Genomic DNA, 10,581 nt, shown 5'->3' with positions numbered 1-10,581 from the left:
TCCTATCAACTTGCAACCTTCTGTAAGTCTCCATCAAAATGAAATCCTTCGCAGGGTTCTGAAGAAATTAAATAGAGTTGATCAGAAAAAGACCATTAAATACATGATCTCACTGCTCGGTAACAATTCAAGTCCCCATGCTAATGTGACAAACAGCCAACTCCTTATGAATCACTGTCCAAACTAATGACCACTTCAATCTAAAAGGACAAGGGCAGCAGATACATGGGAACACCAGCCCCAGCACATTCCCCTCCAAGCCACTCACCATCCTGACTTGGAAATATGTAACTGATCATTCACTGGTGATGGGTCAAAATCCTGGCAGTCCCTCCCTGAGGACATTGTGGATCACAAGATTCAGTCAGTGAGGGAGAGACGGAGAGCAGTAGCTCACAGCAAAATCCAAACCAACAGTACCATCCATGCACACAAAAAAACACACACACACACACACCACACACACACACACACACACACACACACACACACACACACACACACACACACACACACACACACACACACACACACCTGCTGTGATGAGGATTGCAATTGAACTGAGGTCCCTCAGTGTGGAACATGCTCGGTGGGTAAATACCATGCTCCCTCTGCAATGTGGAAATGATGTATCTTTGAGCAGTATTCCTGACGTTACACACATTAAGTAGAGTGTTCATTGCAGTTGGATCCAGACATCTCTGACTGAACCATTTCAGGAGGAGACAGAGTGAATTTAATTGTACTTTTTGCAGCTTACAATGTTTATTGGTGTACTCTCACAAGTTCGAAATGAGAAAAGATTCAAAGGTGGAGAGGATCAGACCAGCACTGAGCATGTTCATTTCCTTCTCTTCATTTCTCAGGGACAATATTGCAAGGGATCAGGCAAAATTCCTTTGTCTCTCCAAAGACATTCTTTCAAGAAGGAAACGTATGTGAATGTGAGAGATTCACAATCTTTGATGTTTTCTCCAAAACAAATCTGCTGCTTGTGCACTGCTGTGGGTGTCCAACAGTATCACCCCTTCTGTCTCTCCATATAGAATCATAGAATCATAGAGATGTACAGCACAGAAACAGACCCTTCAGTCCAATCCGTCCATGCTGACCAGATGTCCCAACCCAATCTAGTTCTGCCTGCCAGGACCCAGCCTATATCCCTCCAAACCCATCCTATTCATATACCCATGCAGATGCCTTTTAAATGTTGCAATTGTACCAGCCTCCACCACTTCCTCTGGCAGCTCATTCCATACATGTGCCACCCTCTGTGTGAAAACATTGACCTTAGGTCTCTTTTATATCTTTCCCCTCTCACGCTAAACCTATGCCCTTTAGTTCTGGACTCCCCCACTCCAAGGAAAAATCTTTGTCTATTTATCCTATCCATGCCCCTCATGATTTTATAAACCTGTATAAGGTCACCCCTCAGCCTCTGATGCTCCAGAGAAAACAGCCCCAGCCTGTTCAGCCACTCCTCATCGCTTGAATCCTCCAACCATGGCAATATCCTTGTACATCTTTTCTGAACCCCTTCACGTTTCACAACATCTTTCCAATAGGAAGGAGACCAGAATTGCACACAATATTCCAACAGTGGCCTAACCAATGTCCTCCACAGCCGCAACATGTCCTCCCAACTCCCGGACTCATTACTCTGACGAATAAAAGAATGCATACCAAACGCCTTCTTCGCTATCCTAACTACCTGCGACTCCACTTTCAAGGAGCTCTGAACCTGCACTCCAAGGTCTCTTTGTTCAGCAATACTCCCTAGGACCTTACCATTAAGTGTATAAGTCCTGCTAAGATTTGCTTTCCCAAAATGCAGCACCTCACATTTATCTGAATTAAACTTCATCTGCCACCTCTCAGCCCATTGGCCCATCTGGTCCAGATCCTGTTGTAATCTGAGGTAACCCTCTTCGCTGTCCACTACACCTCCAATTTTGGTGTCATCTGCAAACTTACTAACTGTACGTCTTATGCTTGCATCCAAATCATTTATGTAAATGACAAAAAGTAAAGGACCCAGCACCAAGCCTTGTGGCATTCCCCTGGTCACAGCCCTCCAGTCTGAAAAACAACCCTCCACTACCACTCTCTGTCTTCTACCTTGGAGCCAATTCTGCATCCAAATGGCTCGTTCTCCCTGTATTCTGTGAGATCCAACTTTGCTAATCAGTCTCCCATGGGGAACTTTGTCGAACGCCTTACCGAAGTCCGTATAGATCACATCTACCGCTCTGCCCTCATCAATCCTCTTTGTTTGTTCTTCAAAGAACTCAATCATGATTTCCCATGCACAAAGCCATGTTGACTATCCCTGATCAGTCCTTGCCTTTCCAAATACATGTACATTCTGATCCTCACGATTCCCTCCAACAACACTGCATATGTTAACTCCTGATTGTCTCTCTCTCTCTCTCTCTATCTCTCACTGTCTCTCACTCTCTGTTCTTCTTTCTGTCTGCCTCTCTTTCTCAGTCCTTCCTGGTCACTCTGTTCTCTCTCTCCCTACCGTCTCTCTCTCTCTCACATACACACAGTGGCCGACTCTCTGTCTCCCTCTCTCCAAGTTTTTCTCTTTTACTCCCTCTCTCTGTCCTTCTATCTCTCCCCATCTCCCTTCCTTCCCTCTCTCTGTCCTTCTTTCTCCATGCCCACTCTCTCTTTCTCTCTCTCTCTGTCACATACACCCTCTCTCCCTTTCTCTCTTACCCTCCCTTTCTCTCTCTCTCTCTCTCCTGAATATGTTAACCCAGTTTTGAAAATGTTCTAAACTATTTGTGCTCATCCATTCTCACTCCACTCACAAATTTATACCCTTCCCTGAATATTTTGCATCCCCAAATGTTTGGCTCACTAAATGAGTGCCCCCACAACTAGTTTGCATGTCCCTACTACTGCCCTGAGCCCCGTACCCTTGGACAAAGGTAAGTGAGTCTACTTGGACTGACTGGCTTGTGTCAGCTTTAATGCTCCTTTAACAAGATTATTTTGTCCTTGGTTTTTTTTTCCAAGAGTGGTCAGAAAGGCAAAGGCTCCAATATGTCTGGCAGGGGAGTGGCCAGTTCTCTCAGTTCAGGTTTTTTTCCTGGTTGGGTTTCGTTTTTAACGGCGAGTCAGAAAACTGCTGGGGAAAAGCAGCTACAGTGAAAAGAGGTTCCATGCTTCAACAGAGTCTGACCTGAACTTTCCCTCTGAAACCTCTCCTGCTGTTGGCAATTGTGTTTGAAGTTACCTTTTATGGGATGTTGCAGAGAGTGGAACAGCTTCATTATGCTGCGATAAAGAATCAGTTCGATTTTCAAATAAGCTGTTATTCTAAATTCTGTGTTCATGTTTCACCTGTAGTACCATTTAGATTACTTACAGTGAGGAAACAGGCCCTTCACCCCAACAAGTCCACACCGCCCCGCCGAAGTGCAACCCACCCATACCCCTACCTTTACCCCTTACCTAACACTACGGGCAATTTAGCATGGCCAATTCACCTAACCTGCACATCGTTGGACTGTGGGAGGAAACCGGAGCACCCGGAGGAAACCCACACAGACACGGGGAGAATGTGCAAACTCCACACAGTCAGTCGCCTGAGGCGGGAATTGAACCCGGGTCTCTGCTGCTTTGAGGCAGCAGTACTAACCACTGTGCCACCGTGCCGCCCACGGTCGTGTTTAAATAAGTTCTGTTTTGTTGAAAGCTGAGTGGTTTGATCAGCTGCATCACTCCTGGAATATCCACCCGCAGTCTGCCTTTAAAATACATAAAAAGTTCAGTCTGCGCTACCTTCTTAAAATGTTTTGAGTGGGTCTGGACTGGTCCATAACAACAGCAAGATCCCAGTTGCAGGACTGCGGAAACTTTACCTCACAGAGAGAGTCCTTTAGATCCATCATGCCTGGCTCCCCCATTAACTGACCGTGGCCCTGTCTGGCTCTTCAGACCTTGACCCTGAATGGCCTCATGGCATCCCCTTCCTGTGGAGACAGCTCCTCCACCCTGTCTCACACTTTTCCTGTCGTGCTCTCCCCCTCTATCTCCCTCTCACCTACAGCAACCCCTCCCTCTTCTCCTTCATGTTCATGTCAAACACTGCTCACACCACCACCCCCCCACCATCTCCTGCACTCTACTTGTCGACCCTACCCCCACCCCTTCCCCATCACTCACAGATGCACCACCCCTGGGCTGGAGAACATGGTGAGCATGTTCAGGGATGAGCTGGCCTGTTGACTGACCACTGCAAGGTGGAGTAGTTCAGTCACTGGTAAGACAAAAGCAAGCCAGATGTGGTCTGTTCTCCAGCTTGAACCTTTATTGCTGGAACAGCACAGCAGGTCAGGCAGCATCCAGGGAACAGGAGATTCGACGTTTCGGGCACAGGCCCTTCTTCAGGAATTCCTGAAGAAGGGCCTGTGCCCGAAACGTCGAATCTCCTGTTCCCTGGATGCTGCCTGACCTGCTGTGCTGTTCCAGCAATAAAGTTTCAACTTTGATCTCCAGCATCTGCAGACCTCACTTTCTCCTCTGTTCTCCAGCTCCATTACCGGGGAAACCAGGGTCACAACAGTCAGGGGGAGGTGTGGAATCTCTTACCAGGGAAACTAGAGTTGCATCGGTCAGGGGATGGGGTCTATTGCCAGGGAAACCAGGGTAACAACAGGCGTGATTGGGGTCCGTTACCAAGGAAACCGGGGTCAGAACAGTCATTGAGAGGGTACCGTTACTGGAGAAACCGGGGTCATAGCAGTCATTGAATGGGGTCTGTTACCAGGGAAACCAGCCTCACAACGGTCAGGGAGTGGGGTCTGTTTCCAGGGAAACCGAGGCCACAACAGTTAGTGAGTGGGGTCTATTACCAGGGCAATCGTGGCCACAACAGTCAGGGAGTAGCGTCTGTTTCCAGGGAAACCGAGGCCACAACGGTCAGTGAGTGGGGTCTATTACCAGGGCAATCGTGGCCACAACAGTCAGGGAGTAGCGTCTGTTTCCAGGGAAACCGAGGCCACAACAGTCAGTGAGTGGGGTCTATTACCAGGGCAATCGAGGTCACAACAGTCAGGGAGTAGCGTCTGTTTCCAGGGAAACCAGCGTCACAACAGAAAGGGAGTGGCATCCGTTTCCAGGGAAACCAGCGTCACAACAGACAGGGAGTGGCGTCTGTTTCCAGAGAAATCAGCATCACAACAGTCAGGGAGTGGCGTCTGTTTCCAGGGAAACAAGCGTCACAACAGTCAGGGAGTGGCGTCTGTTTCCAGGGAAACACGCATCACAACAGACAGGGAGTGAGGTCGGTTTCCAGGGAAACCAGCGTCACAACAGTCAGGTAGTGGCGTCTGTTTCCAGGGAAACAAGCGTCACAACAGTCAGGGAGTGGCATCCGTTTCCAGGGAAACCAGCGTCACAACAGACAGGGAGTGGCGTCTGTTTCCAGGGAAACAAGCGTCACAACAGTCAGGGAGTGGCGTCTGTTTCCAGGGAAACCAGCGTCACGACAGTCAGGGAGTGCGGTTTGTTTCCAGGGAAACCAAGGCCACAACAGTCAGGGAGTGGGGTCACAATGTTCCGAGGGTGCAGTCTATTACGATGGGTCAGAGAGCCGGCCCGATTACCAGGGGCACAAGGGTCAGAACATGAATGCGGTCATCACTGAGACTCAGGTCAATGGGAGGGGTCTGTTACCAGGGAGATTGGGGTCACAAAGATCAGGAAGTGGCGCTTGTCACTGGGGATATGGGGGTCACAGAGAAAGTGTACTAGAGGGGATGTGCGAGCTCACTCTTTCTTTCTCCACTGAAACAGATCAGAGCCAATGGTGTTGGGGTAGGACATTAACATGGACTGATGATTTACCAACTTCACAGAACATAAAGTGGCCTGAAAGTGGGCAAGGTGGGGGGGGGGGGGCATATTTCGGATGGCAACCAGTCACTAGTGGAGTGCCGCAGTACTGGGACCACAGTTATTGCCGATATACATATTAATGACTTGGGTGAGGGAAGTGAATGTACTGTCACCAAGTTTGTAAATCAGTCGGAAGGCAAGTGGGGAGAATGTCAGTGTCTGCAGAACGTTCTAGAGAGGTTACATGTGTGGGTGAAAACTTGGCTGGTGGAATATAAGGAGGAGAAAGTCAGGAAGAATAGAAGAGTTTAATATTGTTTAAATGGAGAAAGACTGCAGATGGCTACAGAACAGAGGGATTTGGGATTCCTCATCTGTGAATCAGAGAAAGCTGACATTGGAGTTCAGTGGGTAATAGGGAAGGCAAATGGACTGGTGAAACCAAAATCAGAAATTGCTGGAAAAACGCAGTACTGAACCCAAAATGTTAACTCTGTTTTCTCTCCACAAATGCTGCCGGACTTGCTGATTTACTCGATCAATTTTCTGAATTTGTTTCTGATTTCCAGCAACCACAGTTCTTTGGATGTTTTTTTAACACATTGCTGGTCTTTCTTTCAATGGGAATATAGTACAGCCTTCATCCTTTCAAAAGCAGTCTCACATTCTGCTAAGCAGACCACTTTTTTGTTTGTTTAGTTTACAAATTTGTTCAAGGCACAGATATCCAGCTCAAATTATGCACAAATTTCCAGTAAACTCACACATTCCTAAACATTTACTAATTTGTCATTTAGTTTTAGGAAGAAAGGAATTCTATTAAAGTCTTCACTTTTGCTGTCCTTGGCAATATCTGTGAATATGTGTGTGTGACTGCCTGTGCGTGTTTGTGTATGTATGTGTGTCTTTGTGTATGTATGTGTGTCTTTGTGTATGTGTATGGGTGTCTGTCTGTGTACATGTATGTGTTTCTGAGTGTCTCAGTAGGAGGTATATTTAGTAAGTTTGCAAATTACACCAAAATTGGAGGTGTCCTTCGAAGTGGAAGTAGTTGTAGGTTTGGAAGGTGTTGTCGAAGGATTTTTGGTAAACGTTTGCAGTGCATCTTGATGCTACTCAGCGTCGGTGGTGGATGGAGTGGATGTTTGTAAGGCGGGTACAATTACAACACTTGAAAAGCATCTGGATGGGTATATGAATAGGAAGGATTCAGAGGGTTATTGGCCAAATGCTGGCAACTGGGACTAGGTTTATTGAAGTTATCTGATGGATGCCAGCCACTTAAACAAAGTGTCTATTTCCGTGCTGTACAACTCCATGACTCTGTGAATCTTGATTTGCAATTCTAACGTAGCAAATTGCAATTGGAATATTTGGATTCAAAGCCAAATCATTTGTTGCTGACTCACTCGATCAAACTTCAGGTCCACCATGTTTCTGTTCATTTCAATTGATGGGGTTGGCAGAGTTTAATGGTTTGGAGATCAGAGTTCACATAATACAAGATGGATGGATTAGTCTAAGGATTTACGTTCAGAACAGTCACCTAATATTTCCAGACAATGATAGTACTCGATCAGAATTAGAACCCGTTTCAATTGTTTGTCTTGATTTGCCTTGTAGAGAGGCAGGAATTGTTAGCATTAACAGTTCAGGTCGTTTATACCAGAGAATGGAACAGCACAAACTCCAGGGAATTGCATATATCAAGTTAAAAATCAAACAACACCAGGTTATAGTCCGACAGAATTAAACCTGTTGGGTTATAACCTGGTGTTGTGTGATTTTTAACTTTGTACACCCCAGTCCAACACCGGCATCTCCAAATCATGTCATATATCAAGGGAATACATGGGGCTGAGGGCGGGGGTAGGGGTTAATTGTTTTTAACGAAGTGTCCCATTTCATCAAGGTATGTAGGTAATCCCTACCATCTTCATTGAGTAGTTACTATTGGCTGTGCACTGCCTGAGGGACCATTGGAGCCAGATTCAATCATGGCTTTCAGGAGAGAGTTAAATGATTATCTGCAGAGAGATTTGCAGGGCCTGCATGGGGAAAAGCATGGCGAGGGGGACTAGGGAAGGAGCCCATACAGAGTGACAGCTGATGCAGACAATGAGGAGCTGCAGTACCTCCCTCTGTGCTGCACCATTCTCTGTGCACAGCTCTGTCCCAGTGGGTTGCTGCAATCTCAATGATACTCTGTCAGAGACACACGACCGGCTTGTTAGTGACCCACACTCAGCCCCAGCGCAGCTGATTGGTACATTACTGCTCATCTACATTCACTATCAAACAGGGTCATAGAAAAGATGAGATGAATTCACCTGGATAAATGGATCGTTTACTCTGGTTAGAAGATCTGGAAATAACTAGGCAGCAATGAAACTGTCAGCCGTGAGCTATAGGTCTTTGGTCACAGTCAGGCTGGTAGTAATGTAGGAAGTGGCTGGGTCCGAAGGTAGTCACGGATGCGGCAAGTATCGCTTCTCGGCCTTTTGGCTAAGATCATGTGTAGTTCTGTTCTTGTCAGTTTTAATATCTGATATGTCCCTGACTAAGGGACTGAATATTAATCTGATTTTTGCAGGAAGGAGTTGTGTTAGGAGCTTGCTCCACTAACTCCACGCATCGTCCCAGTATTGCAGTGTTTCTGGGAATGGTGTGCCCCTGATTAAAGAATCTGAAAAACAGCTTTGTTTGTCCTCTTTTTGTGATGCTTTTGCTTTATTCTTTATGATCCGAGTACGGACAGTTTTCGTTAGTCAAGTCAGACTTGCCTTCGTGCAAATCAACTTGTTCTACAATCCGATTTGTCTGTGTCTTTCTGATTTATTCTGAAGGGCTTTTGCCCGAAACGTCGATTTCGCTGCTCCTTGGATGCTGCCTGAACTGCTGTGCTCTTCCAGCACCACTAATCCAGAATCTGGTTTCCAGCATCTGCAGTCATTGTTTTTACCTTAAAAGTCAAACAAAGTTGCCCACCAGCTCTACCTAATGGCAAACGGCATTTCAGAAAACAAAATGGAGAACATGAAGCTATTGAAGTAATCAACAATTCGGATTTTGATGATGATGAGAATCACTTTGATGTATTAAATGAGAGATTTTGAGAACAATGTGAAGCAGACAAAGGTCTGATGTATTTAAAGCACAGAATCAGAGAGATGTGCAGCACAGAAACAGATCCTTCAGTTCAACTTGTCTATGCTAACCAGATATCCTAATCTAGTCCCATTTGCCAGCATTGGCCCATATCCTTCTAAATTCTTCCTGTTCATATATCCATCCAGATGCCTTTTAAATGCTGTAATTTAGTTTAATTTAAATGCCTCCACCACTTCCACTGGCATCTCATTCCATACACGCACCACCCTCTGCATGAAAAAGTTGCCCCTAACATCCCGTTGAATTTTTTCCCCTTTCATGCTAAACCTATCGCCTCTAGTTCTGGACTCCCCCACTCCAGGGAAAAGAACTGCTGATCTCTACATTGTACAGAGTGACTGCTACTCTCTATATGATACACAGGGACAGCTATTGTCCATATTATTAGATTACATTAGATTAGATTAGATTAGTGTGGAAACAGGCCCTTCAGCCCAACAAGTCCACACCGACCCGCCGAAGCGAAACCCACCCATACCCCTACATTCACCCCTTACCTAACACTATGGGCAATTTAGTATGGCCAATTCACCTGACCCTGCACATCTTTGGATGGTGGGAGGAAACCGGAGCACCCGGAGGAAACCCACGCAGACACGGGGAGAACGTGCAAACTCCACACAGTCAGTCGCCTGAGGCGGGAATTGAACCCGGGTCTCTGGCGCTGTGAGGCAGCAGTACTAACCACTGTGCCACCGTGCCGCCCTATTATACACAGGGACTGCTGTTCTCTACCTTATACACAGAGACTGCTGTTCTCTATCTTATACACAGGGACTGCTGTTCTCTACCTTATACACAGGGACTGCTGTTCTCTACCTTATACACAGGGACTGCTGTTCTCTACCTTATACACAGGGACTGCTGTTCTCTACCTTATACACAGGGACTGCTGTTCTCTATCTTATACACAGCGACTGCTACTCTCTATATGAGACACAGGGTCAGCTCTTGTCCATATTACACACAGGAACAGCTGTTCCCTGTATTATACACAGGTACTGCTGTTCTCCAGATAAGACACAGGAACTGCTGTTCTCTATGTCATACACATGTGCTGCTAATAGACAGAGGGATTGTTGTTCTCTATATTATAGACAGGGACTCATGTTCTCTGCATTGTACAACGTGTCTGCTGTTCTCTATATTTTCACAGGGACTGCTGTTCTCTTTACTATATCCTGCTGTTTTCAGGAACTGTAGACCGGTGAGCCTGAGCCAGTTGTGGACGAGTTATTGGAGGGAATCCTGAGGGATAGGATTTACACACATCTGGAAAAGCAAGGGCTGACTAGGGATAGTCAATGTGGCTTTGTGCATGGGAAATCATGTCTCACAAGCTGGATTGAGTCTTTTGAAGTATCAACAAAGAGGATTGATGAAGGCTTTGACAAGCTCCCTCATGGTGGCCTGGTGAGCAAAATTTGGTCTGAAGGAATACAGGGAAATCTAGCCATTTGGATACACAACTGGCTTGAAAGTAGAAGACAGATGGTGGTGGTGGTGGAAGCTTGCTTTTCAGACTGAAGCCCTGTGACCAGTGGGGTGCCACAGGGA

The 10,581-nt window shown here is 46.4% G+C and overlaps 1 non-coding gene across 1 annotated transcript; it reads left to right on the top strand.

Annotated features, from left to right (window-relative positions):
* The first annotated feature begins 8,338 nt into the window (after positions 1–8,338).
* Positions 8,339–8,529, top strand: LOC122545613 (U2 spliceosomal RNA). The gene has a single exon (XR_015755584.1). It is a non-coding gene; the product is annotated as a U2 spliceosomal RNA (small nuclear RNA).
* The last annotated feature ends 2,052 nt before the right edge of the window (positions 8,530–10,581 follow it).

Source organism: Chiloscyllium plagiosum, unplaced genomic scaffold (genome assembly GCF_037043375.1).
Source record: "Chiloscyllium plagiosum isolate Xiang-an unplaced genomic scaffold, Cpla_swu_hap1 HiC_scaffold_51, whole genome shotgun sequence".
Taxonomy (NCBI): domain Eukaryota; kingdom Metazoa; phylum Chordata; class Chondrichthyes; order Orectolobiformes; family Hemiscylliidae; genus Chiloscyllium; species Chiloscyllium plagiosum.
This window is presented reverse-complemented; position numbering and strand designations above follow the sequence as displayed.